This window comes from Tachysurus vachellii, chromosome 4 (assembly GCF_030014155.1).
Source record: "Tachysurus vachellii isolate PV-2020 chromosome 4, HZAU_Pvac_v1, whole genome shotgun sequence".
Taxonomy (NCBI): Eukaryota; Metazoa; Chordata; class Actinopteri; order Siluriformes; family Bagridae; genus Tachysurus; species Tachysurus vachellii.
The window spans coordinates 499,327-514,173 of NC_083463.1; the positions used below are offsets into that span (position 1 = coordinate 499,327).

General features: G+C 41.3%; 1 pseudogene; it reads right to left on the bottom strand.

The window, feature by feature from the left end:
- LOC132844118 (uncharacterized) overlaps nt 1-13,665 on the bottom strand; it is a 103,835-nt pseudogene extending 90,170 nt beyond the window's left edge.
- Between the last annotated feature and the right edge of the window lie 1,182 nt (nt 13,666-14,847).

The window sequence follows — 14,847 nt, forward strand, 5'->3', positions numbered from 1 at the left end:
AATTTCATTTGGAGCTCCATAAAGATCTATTTTAGGAGCCTTGCTTTTCTCCCTCTACATGTCTCTTGTTCGACTCAAACACATGAAATCAGTTTGTATAGTTATGTAGATGACACACAAGTTTATATATCAGTGTCACTGTGTAATCAAGAGCTCATTAACAAACTGATTACATGCTTGAATGAAATATCTGACTGGATGTCTGTTACGTCTGTGTGGCTGTGACTGTGTTTTGCTTCCTTCTTTTGCTCTCCCGCACTATCTCTCTCTCCAGGTCCATCTGCAGTTTCCTGTTGGTCCGTAGAACCGTCAATGTCCCGGCCTCAAAAATGACGTCATGAGTCTCTGCTCCAATCACAATCATGCCGGTACTTTAAGAAACGCCACCGGAGGAGTGCAAGAGTCTCTGAACGTCTCCTTAAGTCTTGTTGTTATTTTGTCTAAGCTGAATGTTTGAGTCGGCGTACTGTGTGTCATACTCGTCCGTTTGTCCTGTTCTGTCACTGTTCGCGTATATCGTGGGTGACTCGTTTTCCAGTTATAGGGGAAAGGTGGACAGGTAAGAGGTCGCGCGACATACATTGTGCACACGTAGGTTAGGAGTGAGTGCCACCCCTTGTACGTTTTGGTTATGGGATAGTTTAGAGTAGTTTAGATAGGGCGTTTTACGCTGAAGATCTTTTGTTTCTACATTTTGATTTATTAGTTAGGCTCATTAGGGAGTCTCATCAAATTAGTCAGTATTGTTTTGTTTTGTTACTTTCGTTCTTTTAGCACCACTCTTGTCCCTTTCCCCCTCCCCATACCTCTCATTTTGTTCATTGGTCTATATATATATAGTGTACATAGTGTCACCTTCTTTATTATTATGTATAATATTTTCTTACAATGACTTCTAGTGAGTTTAATAAACACCATAATTTATGGTAGTTGTTGTATTGCCTGCCTCCATTTCACACATACACCTGGGGCTAAATCCTTTCTTGAATGTGACTTCCCTACATACTCCTAGGCCATAATTGGGTCGTAACATTTAATGGGGGCTCGTCCAGGATCTTAGGTTCCCGTGGGTGTAGGTGCAATTTGGTGGTGTTTGGTGTGTGATAACGGTTGGCGTCCCGCTTATTTACTTAGGGGTGGTGTTTTGGCCTGTTGGTCTGCCTGGGGGGTCATGGCCTTGTTTAACTTGCAGGTCTTTCTTGGTGATCCAACATGGGAGCAGCAGACCATTATCGGATTTCTTTGGGGAAACAAATGCGTAAACAGAAGATTAAGGAGGTGGTTGCGCAACGATTGATTGAGCTAGAAATTTTGTCTGCAGGGGCTGTGGTGGCGGCGACTGATGGGGTTTCGGAGTTGGTTGATGAGGGTGCTGGGCAATTCAGTGCTGAGGAGGAGGTGAACAAACTGGGTGGTACAGCTGTGGGTGAGGCGGTGGCGGAGGCCGAGGCCAAACCCGGTTTGTCACCCTTTGATCCGTTCTCTCTTGGGTCAGGAGTAGATGCACGACTGAAAGTCCGCTTGGCCCGTTTACACTTGGAGGCACAAGATAAAGCCCAGGCACACCAGGACGAACTTAAGTTGCGCCTGGAATTATGCAAACTTGAAATAGAGGCCGAAAAACAGGTGAAGCTGCGACAGCTTGAGCTGGAGACTATGAAGATCACCGCTGGCTCTGCTGCGCAGCCGAGCTCTGTACAAGGCTCAGAAGTTACCCCGCTGTTTACTCCATCCGCAGCTACGTTTGATGTCAGCAGACAGATTGCTTTAGTACCCCAATTTAGAGAATCTGAGGTAGATTCTTATTTTAGCACTTTTGAGCGCATTGCCTCCTCTCTTTGTTGGCCCAAAGAAGTGTGGTCACTACTGTTACAGTGTGAATTAATTGGTAAAGCGCAGGAGGTTTGTTCTAAGCTGTCTTTAGAGGAGAGTTTAACGTATGAAGCGGTTAAGTCAGCTATTCTCCGAGCTTACGAGCTGGGTCCAGAAGCCTATAGACAGCGTTTTCGGAATCATAAGAAGAATTCTGCTCAGACTTTTGTTGAATTTGCCAGGGAAAAGGGGGTTTTGTTTGATAAGTGGTGTGCGGCTAGTAGGGCAAATGATTTTGATTCCTTGACAGAATAGATGTTACTAGAGGAATTTAAGGGCTGTCTATCTGAGCGTGTTGTTGTTTACCTTAATGAGCAGAAGGTAACTTCCTTGTCGCAGGTGGCTGTGTTGGCTGATGAGTTTGTGCTTACCCACAAAAGTGTCTTCTTCTCTGTTCGCGCAGAGAAAGCTACTCCAATCCAGCCAAACACTCAACCGACCCGTCCCAAAACAAATTCTTTTCAACCTAAAGATTTCGTGATTGCTTTTATTGTCACAAGCAAGGACATGTCATAGCTGATTGTTTAGCGCTGAAACGAAAACAGCAAACTCAAGTGTAGGTTTTGTGAATTCTCTCCAATCGGGTGTTTCTGGGCATGTGGACGAAGCTATCGATGATAGTTATTGACCGTTCATTTTGAAAGGGTTAATTTCCTTAACTGGAAATCCAGACGATCAAATAGAGATAAATATACTCAGAGATACGGGTGCGCTGCAGTCATTCATCTTAACCAATGTACTGCCTTTCTCTGAGGAAACTTTCAGCGGCTCTAGCGTAATTGCTCAAGGCATTGAGATGGGTTCTGTGAAAGCACCACTACATAGCATGCACTTGTGTTGTGATTTGTTCTCCGGATTCGTGAGAGTGGTGGTGCGACCTTTACTTCCCGTAAAAGGCGTTGATTTTATTCTGGGCAACGATCTCGCTGGAGGGAAAGTAATGCCAGTATTGGAGGTGATTGATAAACCTGAATTAAACAGCCAACCTGAAGAGATGTCTGACACCTATCTCGAGGTTTTTCCTGCATGCGCAGTGACTCGCGCACAGGCGCATAAAAGCGGCGAAGGGGTTAATTTGTCTGGCTCGTTCTTAGCTCCCCTTTTGAGGGATGATGCCTCATTAGAAATGGGTGGTTCTCGTAAAAAGCGTCATTACCCAAAAGCCGAAGGTTTAGATGTGGCAGACTCATGGATGTCAATCTCCGGAGCACAGATTATCGTCGCTCAGAAGGAGGATAACTCGCTTGCCCCATGTTATGCCTCTGCTCTTTCTCCGGATCTTGCAGCAGATAAGAAAGTTACTTACTTCGTTGACAATGGTTTGTTGATGCGTAAATGGTGTTCGGATCTAGGTCAGGACTTGCCTTCAAATAGTGTGTTTCAAATTGTTGTTCCGTTACCGTATCGTCAACAGGTCCTGCTGTTAGCCCATGACCATCCTCTGGCTGGACATCTTGGTGTTACAAAAACTTATACCAGAATACTCAAGCACTTCTTTTGGCCAGGAATGAAAAAAGATGTTGCTCAGTACTGCCGAACCTGTCATACTTGTCAGTTTGTAGGGAAGCCCAACCAGGTGATTCCGCCTGCCCCGCTCTGCCCGATTCCGGTGGTGGGAGAGCCATTTGAACATGTGATGGTGGATTGTGTTGGTCCTCTCCCTAAAACAAAGTCAGGTAACCAGTTCTTGCTTACAATTATGTGTGTGGCTACACGGTTTCCCGAGGCTTTTCCATTACGAAAAAATCACAGCTCCATTCGTTATTAAGGCACTGGTTAAATTTTTCTCTATTTTGGCCTCCCTAAGATTATACAGACAGATCAGGGTACCAATTTTCTTTCGAAACTCTTCACACAGGTAATGGAGTCTCTTGCAATAACTCACCGCGTTTCCAGCGCGTATCACCCTGAGAGTCAAGGTGCATTGGAACGTTTTCATCAGACACTTAAGTCAATGCTGCGCAAATATTGTATGGAGACAGGTAGGGATTGGGATGACGGTGTTCCTCTGGTATTGTTCGCGGCACGCGAAGTAGTACAAGAGTCCCTAGGCTTTAGTCCTTCTGACCTAGTGTTTGGACATAATGTTAGAGGTCCCTTAAAAGTTATGAAAGATCAGATGATGAATGATTCCAGTCCAGAAATGAATGTGTTAGACTATGTCAGTAAATTTCGCGAACGTCTACATCGTGCTTGTACGCTGGCTAAGGAATCATTGACGACCGCACAGAAAGGTATGAAACGTCGGTGTGATCGCAAGGCGGTTGCAAGATTTTTTCAACCAGGTGATAGTGTGCTTGTGCTTTTACCTGTACCAGGTTCAGCACTTTCGGCACGTTTCTTCGGACCGTATATCATAAAAAAGAAAATAAGTGATACCGATTATATGATTCGCACTCCTGATAGGAAATGCCAAACCAGAGTTTGTCATATAAACATGTTAAAACCGTACCACGACAGAGAAAAGACTCCGTCTGAAGCTGCAGATCAGCCTGTTGGGCCCACCGTCTCTTCGGTAGCTGCATCGGTAGAGGTGACGACCCCTCATAATATCTCAGGTGCGGATGAGGATGGTGTTATTCTCCGTAATGCTCCACAGCAATGCGCGAGACTGCCGAACTCTGAGTGGTTAAAAGAGCCTCCATCATATCTCATGCATTTATCAACAGAACAGAGGTCTGATGTAATTCAATTGATTTCTGATTTTCCCTCTCTCTTTAGTGATGTTCCTAGACAAACAAATGTGTTGTATCATGACATCAATGTAAATGGGGCGCGTCCTATTAAACAGCACTCTTATCGAGTTAATGCCTTTAAAAGATCGGTTATGCGCCAAGAGGTGGGTTACCTCTTAGAAAATGGTTTAGCTAGACCCAGTTGTAGTCCTTGGAGCTCCCCTTGTCTGCTCGTTCCCAAGCCTGATGGAACATTTAGATTCTGCACCGATTACCGAAAGGTAAACGCAGTGACGGTGCCTGACAGCTATCCAATGCCCCGCATGGAGGACTGTATAGACCAAGTGGGATCAGTAAATTAGACATGTTAAAAGGTTACTGGCAAGTTCCACTCACATCCCAAGCCTCTGAAATTTCTGCATTCGTAACGCCAGATCACCTACTTCAATATTCTGTTTTACCGTTTGGCTTACGAAACGCAGCAGCAACCTTTCAACGTCTCGTGAACTTAGTATTGGCAGGTGTGCCGAATTGTAATGCATATCTGGATGACGTTGTGGTTTATTCAAGGGACTGGATTGAGCATATTCGTTCACTGAGGACAGTATTTGAGCGGCTTGACAAGGCCTCGTTAACCCTTAATCTAGCCAAATGTGAGTTTGGTCAAGCGACGGTCACCTACCTCGGTAAAGAGGTCGGTCATGGTCAGGTTCGCCCGGTTGAGGCCAAGGTTACGGCCATCGTAAATTTTTCCACCCCCACTACTCGACGTGAACTGCGCCGGTTTTTAGGCATGGCTGGATATTATCGAAGTTTTTGCAAAAACTTTTCTACGATTGTATATCCTCTCACTTCACTACTTAGTCCATCTAAGCCATTTGTATGGTCTAAAGAGTGTCAGTATGCGTTCAACAATGTTAAAGCCCTTCTTTGTAATGCACCTGTTCTTGCGTCTCCAGACTGTGCCTTACCGTTTAAAATGGAGGTTGATGCCAGTGGTGTTGGTGCTGGGGCTGTCCTTCTTCAAGAGGATAAAAATGGCATAGAACACCCCATTAGTTATTTTTCGCGCAAGTTTAATAAACATCAACTTAACTATTCCACCATCGAGAAAGAAGCCTTAGCCCTTATACTTGCATTACAGCATTTCGAGGTTTATGTCGGTTCTAGCAATCTACCCGTTACAGTCTTCACAGATCATAATCCTCTGGTTTTCTTGTCGCGCATGTTCAATCAAAATCAACAATTGATGCGTTGGTCTTTATCATTACAGGATTTCAACTTGGTAATTAAACATAAGAAGGGGACGGAAAATGTTTTGGCTGATGCTCTTTCCAGAGCGAGAAAAGTACTCTTGTATTGTGATTTCTGAGTTGGGGGTTGGTTCTTAAGGGGAGTGTTACGTCTGTGTGGCTGTGCCTGTGTTTTGCTTCCTTCTTTTGCTCTCCCGCACTATCTCTCTCTCCAGGTCCATCTGCAGTTTCCCGTTGGTCCGTAGAACCGTCAATCTCCCGGCCTCAAAAGTGACGTCATGAGTCTCTGCTCCAATCACAATCATGCCACCACCGGAGGAGTGCAAGCGTCTCTGAACGTCTCCTTAAGTCTTGTTGTTATTTTGTCTAAGCTGAATGTTTGAGTCGGCGTACTGTGTGTCATACTCGTCCGTTTGTCCTGTTCTGTCACTGTTCGCATATATCGCGGGTGACTCGTTTTCCGGTTATAGGGGAAAAGTGGACAGGTAAGAGGTCGCGCGACATACAATGTGCACACGTAGGTTACCTTATTTTTGTATTAGACACACTAGATTAGGAGTGAGTGCCACCCCTTGTACGTTTTGGTTATGGGATAGTTTAGAGTAGTTTAGATAGGGCGTTTTACGCTGAAGATCTTTTGTTTCTACATTTTGATTTATTAGTTAGGCTCATTAGGGAGTCTCATCAAATTAGTCAGTATTGTTTTGTTTTGTTACTTTCGTTCTTTTAGCACCACTCTCGTCCCTTTCCCCCTCCCCATACCTCTCATTTTGTTCATTGGTCTATATATATAGTGTACATAGTGTCACCTTCTTTATTATTATGTATAATATTTTCTTACACTGACTTCTAGTGAGTTTAATAAACACCATAATTTATGGTAGTTGTTGTATTGCCTGCCTCCATTTCACACATACACCTGGGGCTAAATCCTTTCTTGAATGTTACTTCCCTACATACTCCTAGGCCATAATTGGGTCGTAACAATGTCACAGAACTTTCTACAGTTAAACCAGGATAAAATGGAGATATTAATTGTAGGAGATAAAGAAAAAAGAGAAAACTTATTGAAAAATGAGCTGGTATACAGGTTAGAAATCTGGGTGTAATAGTCGACTCTGACCTCAGCTTTGTTCCTCACATCAATAATATCTCTAAAGTCACATTTTATCATTTGAGGAACACTGAAAGAATTTGTCCATTTTAATGTAAAGAAGAAACAGAAAAACTTTTTCTACATTCAATCATTCAATCTTTTATGTATTTCACAAAAAACCCTTTATACATTACAGTTAGTAACCAAATCACTCCTATTGTACAGGAACTGTACTGGTTCCCTGTGACATCCACAATCATTTTAATATCATCTCAAATATTTATTTATCATCAACAAATGCTGACTTCCTTAAGGTGAATTTTAATAAGAAGAAGCTTCAGTCAAACTGCTTTTAGTGTCGCTGCTCCCAGGACGTGGATCTCACTCTCAGTGTTTATCCATCAGTCACCTTCACTAAAGACATTTACAAAGCAGCTTAAACACAGTGTGTGTGTGTGTGTGTGTGTGTGTGTACCTCAGTTTCTCCAGTGTACAGTGTGGATTCTTCAGTCCATCAGAGAGCAGCTTCACTCCTGAATCCTGCAGTTTATTGTGACTCAGGTTCAGTTCTCTCAGACTGGAGGAGTTTGAGCTGAGAACTGAGGACAGAACTCTACAGCTTTCCTCTGTCAGATTACACCAACGCAGACTGGAAGAGAAATGATGAAGTATTTGATTTATTTCTCTGATAGTGAATTGAGGTGTTTACATCAGTGAGAAATAAAGTGTCTACCTGAACACAAGGTTCTAATATCAGGTTAAAAATATAAAATAAACAGTCTGTGTACAGATGTGGTAAGTAAGAATGCACATCACAGAGAAAAGGATCCTGCGATTTCTCACCACATCACAAGAGAGTATGTAAACCTGACATTAAGATGTTTTTTAGACAGATGCTCAGCGTCATCATTGAGTCACCGTCTCCCATACTGGACCTGTGTTGGTTGTGTTGGTTCGAGGCTCAGAACTGGTCAAGTAAAATTAGTTAGTCTTATCCCTTTGAAAACCACTAGCCACAGTATCAAGCCCTGTTTACAGCTATAGGTTTGCTGTTTGTTATTAACGTTATTATTCCTTATATTTATTAAAGTTTAATGATTTATAGCATTTATTAGTAATATTAAGTGTAAATAGTAGTTATATGCTATTGGTACTTATAAATAGTGGCAGATAAAATTTACACCTCAGTATTGTTGTGTATGAAACATTATTTAATGATAACAGAGTGTAAAGATTGTTACATTATAAAGTCTTATAACAGACTGAACAGGAGCTTAGAATGTGAGAGTTTACAACATGAAGCATTAATTATCCTCTAAATAAATTCACATAGCATCGTGTTTAAATAATTTCATAACAATCAGAGATTTAGATCACTTTTGAGTTTGGTAGTTAGATACATGGTGAGACTGCTAAAAACTTCTGTGACCTTCAAACATTTCATGTTGTCTCACCCTCAAGTGCTTACCCAGGACACACTTCACCTACAGTATAGGGGTGACTACTAACTGTTGTAGTAGAAATTTTAACTATCATCAGTGTTTATATATAATGTTATGTGTTTTTACAGTATTCTGTTTGAAAGACTAGGGAGAAAGAACAAGAGACCCTTATTCTAACTGTTAGGGGAACTTTAGGGGAGTTTGTGTGTGTGCAAGTGTTCAATAAGAACTGAAAATGGAATGTGGCCTTGCTGAGGTGATAAAGGGAAACATCTTCAGTAACCAGGGAGGGTGCATGAAGACACACGTACACACACACGTACACACACACACACACACACACACACACACACAAACACATACATACAGTACACACACATACACACATTTACACATGTACACACATGCACACGTACACACACACATACACACACACACACACACCTGGGGTACAAAAAAGAGAGCTAAGACAATTGTTTTCACCTCTTCACTGTGTAGACTTTGCACTTTATGGAAGAAGCCTTTTGCTTTTACTACCAACTCAGAGTCTGAGTGTGTTTTATACCTCTACTGACACCACACTCTCAAACTCAATAGAGATCTAAATCTCTCTGATTGTTATGAAATTATTTAAAAATGATGTTATGTGAATTTATTTAAAGAATAATTAAAGGGCTTCTCTCACGTGAACTGCCTAAATACAGACAGCATGTTACAGGTCCCACCAGAGACAGTAACACACTGGATCACTGTTACACTGTAATAAAGGATGCATATCACTCTGTTTTTGAAGCTGCTGCCTCCGACCTGGACGAGCTCACAGAGACTGTAACGTCATACAGTATTTACCACGAGCTCAGTCCTTGGTAAAGTTTAGCAGTAGTGCAGACTGAAGGAGACTTTTGTTTTTCCTTTGTATTGGGTTAAATTTTTAAAAAGCATTCATTCATTTCACTCATTTTCTACCGCTTATCCGAACTACCTCGGGTCACGGGGAGCCTGTGCATCTCAGGCGTCTTTGGGCATCAAGGCAGGATACACCCTTGACGGTGTGCCAACCCATCGCAGGGCACACACACACACTCTCATTCACTCACACACTACGGACAATTTTTTTTTAAAAAGCATTTATGTTTTATTTTTATTAGAAAGAACAATTGAGGAAAAAAGCCATGACAGAGTGAATCTCCCCACAACACTGTGTCACACACAACAAAAGATGAGGAACTTGAACATAAAGAGATACTTGAAGGACATTAGTGTGTTTTAATATTTACTTTTTATATTTTCTATCCATATTCATCCCATTTTGTCAGTCTGATGTTTTTCTCGTCTGTGAGAGTTTTGTTAAATGTAACTTTCAAAATAAACAGAAAAGAAAAAGTCTTTCACTGGTGTTTAGTTCAGAAATGTCTTTAGTTCTTAAATGCATGCAGTTATTTTGTAGAGATATTTTTACATAAATTTTAGAGAACACTTAATTTTTCATGATTCATATATAAAAGCTATAAAATGACTCATTTGATGTTATAAGATTTTGTCCATGTGGCCCAGCCCTCAGTTCAGATATAACATGTTAGTGTAAAAAGTGAAACAATCTTCTGTAAAAGTACCAGAGGTTTGTTTAAAGATGATTAGAGGAACTATTAACTAACATTAATCCAAACAGTGCAGTTCAGTGTTACATTAAAATAATAAACCATGCAGTAATACATTTATAAATAAAAATACTCACTCAGCTTCTCTGGAGGCTTTGACCACTGGCAGCAGCCTCAGAAGACATTCATCTGATGGATCGTATTTACTGAAATTAAACACATCCAGCTTCTGTTCTGAGGTCAGTAACACAAACACCAGAGCTGACCACTGAGCAGGAGAGAGTCTGGTTCTACTGAGACGACTGTAACCTCCTCTGTTCAGGTAAGTTTGTACTTCCTGCACTAGAGAATGATCATTCAGTTCATTCAGACAGTGGAACAGATTGATGGATTTCTCTGGAGATGGATTCTTCCTGATCTTCTCCTTGATGTACTTCACTGTTTCCTGTTTGCTGTGAGATCTGCTTCCTGTCTGTGGCATTAAGTCTCGTAAAAGAGTTTGATTGGTCTCCAGTGAGAGACCCAGAAGGAAGCGGAGGAACAGGTCCAGGTGTCCATTCTTACTCTGTAAGGCCTTGTCCACTGCAGTCATGAGGAGATCAGACATGTTTGTATTTCTGAAGAAATTAAAAAGTCCAGTGATTTGCCCCACAAGCACATTTGTATTTCTTAAAATAAAGCAGAAAAATACATATAAAGCAGCCAGAAACTCCTGAACACTCAGATGTACGAAGCTGAACACCTTCCCCAGATGAAGCCCAAACTCCTCTCTGAAGATCTGGGTACACACTCCTGAGTACACTGACACTTCTCTGACATCAATGCCACACTCTCTCAGGTCTTCCTCATAGAAGATCAGGTTTCCTTTCTTCAACTGGTGGAAAGCCAGTTTTCCCAGTGCCATGATAGTCTCTCTGGTCTGCTGAGGATCAGGGTCACATTTCTGATGGTACTTTTGGTTCTTGTGTTTGATCTGAAAGATCAGGAAGTGTGTGAACATTTGAGTCAGAGTCTTGGGGATCTCTCCACCCTCTGCTTCACCCAACATTCTCTCTAGAACAGTGGCTGAGATCCAGCAGAAGACTGGGATGTGACACATGATGTAGAGGCTTCTTGAAGACTTCAGGTGAGTGATGATTTTATCGGCCAGGCTCTGATCACTGATCCTCTTCCTGAAGTACTCCTCTTTCTGAGGATCACTGAAGCCTCGTACCTCTGTTACCTGGTCTACACACTCAGGAGGGATCTGATTGGCTGCTGCTGGTCTTGTGGTTATCCAGAGAAGAGCAGAGGGAAGCAGATTCCCCTTGATGAGGTTCGTCAGCAGCACATCCACTGAGGCTGACTCTGTCACATCACACAATATCTCATTCTTCTGGAAATTTAGAGGAAGTCGACACTCATCCAGACCATCAAAGATCAACATCACTTTGTAGGAGTCACAGTCTATTGATTCTAGTTTTCTTATTTCTGGGAAAAAGTGATGAAGAAGTTTCATGAGACTGAAATTTTGCTGCTTCATCAGATTCAGCTCTCTAAAGGGAAGTGGAAACATGAAGAAGACGTCCTGATTTACTTCTCCTTCAGCCCAGTCCAGAATGAACTTCTGCACAGAGACTGTTTTTCCAATTCCAGCAACTCCTTTAGTCAGCACAGTTCTGATGGTCTTGTCTTTAAAGAGCTCATTACATTTGATGGGTTTCTCCTGTGTTGCTGGTCTCCTGGACGCTGCCTCAATCTGTCTCACCTCATGTTCATTATTGATGTCTCCACTCCAACCCTCTGTGATGTAAAGCTCAGTGTAGATCTCATTCAGAAGTGCTGAGCTTCCATGCTGTGAGATTCCTTCATTAATTCTTTTAAACTTCTCTCTCAGCTTGGACTTCAACTTTGTCTGATACACAGAGTCGAGTTCTAATAAACAAAGTGATATCTAGTTTAGTAATAAATAGTTATAATGCAAAATCGTACAAACACTGCTATTAATTCCTGACTGATGTACTAAATATTACTGAAGCTGGACCATGAACAGATACAACATGATATTAAAATTACATTTAAAACTAAAAGTGTTCATATCTAAAACTATTTCCTCTCTCTAAAGTGAAGCTGATGGAATAAAGTCATGACTCAGAGCTCTTACTGTTGTGCAGTGTGTTAGCGAGATCTGTGTGGTTCATGTTCTTCAGGACGTGCAGTGTGATCTTCAGCGCTCCCCCTCTGACACTGTGCAGATCCTCCTCATCCTCCACCTCCCTCTCAGTGCATGCTGGGTAATCTGGACTCAGGAGCTTCTTAAAGCTCTTCAGCTCATTCTTTATCAGAGTGATGACTTTGTGTTCCAGCTCCTGGTTAGAAACACACAGGAACAGATCTAAATATTATCATGTTACACAGTGAGAGAGGCTTTTATTTTATCAAAAGAAGAAAAGTCTATTTTTATTATCACATTTAAAACTCATACAACTGATTCCCCTTAATGCTGCTGCACATCAAGACATTACAAAGGATCACAACACACACATAACACACTTTAAAAACAACACACACACCTTGAATATAGAGTCCAGCTGATTTGTGCTGATGTTTGATTTTTGCGGTCTGTGAACAAACAAAACCCATCATGTAATATGGACTATATGTATTCATAGCTGCACAAATCACACACTAATAAATACAGACACAGATATTTAACACTATCCTCTTAACACAATACACTGATTTCAGGATTTCCTAACTGACACCAACATGTTTAGAAACAAATGTTTGAATAAATGAATAAAATCTTTATATTGTCATTAATGTCCCAGGTGTAAATGTTCTTCTGTAGCACCACAGACCCTCCAGCTCAGGGACTGCAGACTGAACTGAACTCTTAAAGCACTTTTCCTCACTGCCAGTCCGAGAGCTGCAGCACTGCACAGTTTAGTGTTTTACTGCTTCAACACCTGATAAAGCTCATGAAGGGCTTCATAATGAGACGAGTGAGTTTGATCAGGTGGAACACTGCTGTAAAACACCTCACTATACTGACCTCACATCAGTAGAACTGTCTCTGTCTCTAAAGGTAATTAGACGTCCCTTTGACTGGTCACTCTTCATGGACACACAGCTGGGTTCTGGTGAGTCTGATCTCTTTCCCTCCATCATTCTAGACTTACAACAGAAATATCAGCAATAATGAATACTCTGCTGTCTCAGCACTGTTAAACAATGTGTTCATCATTAAACACCAATAATTCCATCTTTTTAATTCAGATCCAGACTGTACACTTATTCAAACAGGAGACAGGCCTCATAAGTCAGGAATTACACTGATATCAGGAGTCCCAATCACAGCTAATTGACTCAGCTGGGTCTTAAAGCCTGTAGAGTTCACTGACACAAAGCTATGCTGCTCTTATGCTCCACATTACACAGTCCTTTTTACTCTTCTCTCAGTGAATGATTTGTCTAAACTGTTCTTAGATCAGATCAGTGATATATTCACTGCTATTAAACACCTTAAAGCAAAGTTGAGTTCCTGTGTTAACTAGTGAGTGTTTAGAGATACAGATGTGTTCCCATGAGACGGTGTGTATTTATTGCTGGTGAATGTAAAAGTAAGTCACCTCTCGTCTTTCTTTAAGTCCTGTTTTCCAGACACACTCATGTTGGAGGTCATGTCTCCTTCTCCAGATTACAGCAGGACACACGTTTACTTCACTCCAACATCGGTCTGTTAAATTAAACCCTGAATCAGCAAGGAGGTCACTTACAGGAAATAGTCACACTATCAAGTTATAAAACAACCTGTGTACATTAAAGCTTCAGTACAAACCCACAAAACTCTTCTTCATCTAGTGTCACTTCAGTGTGATTATATATTAGAGCTTTAGATACTCACTGTGTTTTTACTCCTGAAATCTTTTAGTTTTCACTCCACACTAAATGGAGCTGCTGATTTTCACTTTCATTACAGTTTATACTGCAGAGGGGCGAAGGGCAAAGACACACAACAACACACACACACACACACACACACACACACACACACACACAAACATGGGCGTCGGAAGCAATATTATTGGTCTTAAAAAGTGGGTGAGTCCTGTGACTCCGGACACTCCAGTGTGTGTGTAACACTTCCCAGTGTGCAGAGAAGAATACACACAGGGGGATGCACATTTAAAAAGGTTTTATTCTGGTTATCATAAACTATAACACACCATCACTCACGAGGGAATCACACAAGAGCGCAGAGCCATAACCACTCCATGTAACACTGCCGCCACCTGCTGGCGTTCCAGGGGCCTGTTTCAGAAAGGAGGTTCAACCAACTGTGAGTTTAAACTTGAACTCTGAGTTGACAAACCCTGTGATGGGAAACTCTGAGTTTTCGGTTACAGAACAGCTGAAATGAGTTAGTTTTATCAACTCTAAGTTGACTGACTCTGAGTTAAGCGCGTGCACCACAACTAAAAAAAACCCATTATCAATGGAGCGCAGATATAACGAGTCACCATGGCAACAGCGTCAGACAAAAAATGGTCTGCATATTTATCACCAACAGCACTGGAAGTGCTTATGCAAGCATATGGAGAATATGAACACGTATTTAAAAAAAAAACCTTTATAAAAAATAAAACCCTATACACCTTTAAAAGGTATATTTTTAATGTAAACTTCTCCCTCTAGTTACACACTTTGTTCAGTTCAAGGATAATTCATGCAATTGTATATTGTTTATGTGAAAGCATTAGAAGTGCAGTTTCTTGTCTCTCCTTATTGTTCAAGTGGTTGATGTTGATTTGGGATTTAGAAAGTAATTAATAAGTAAATAGACCAAATTAATAAGTAGACCAATACTTTCTAGAGATAGTAATTATTACATTAATCTAATTAGACTGGTTGAAGATGTAATTTGTAGTT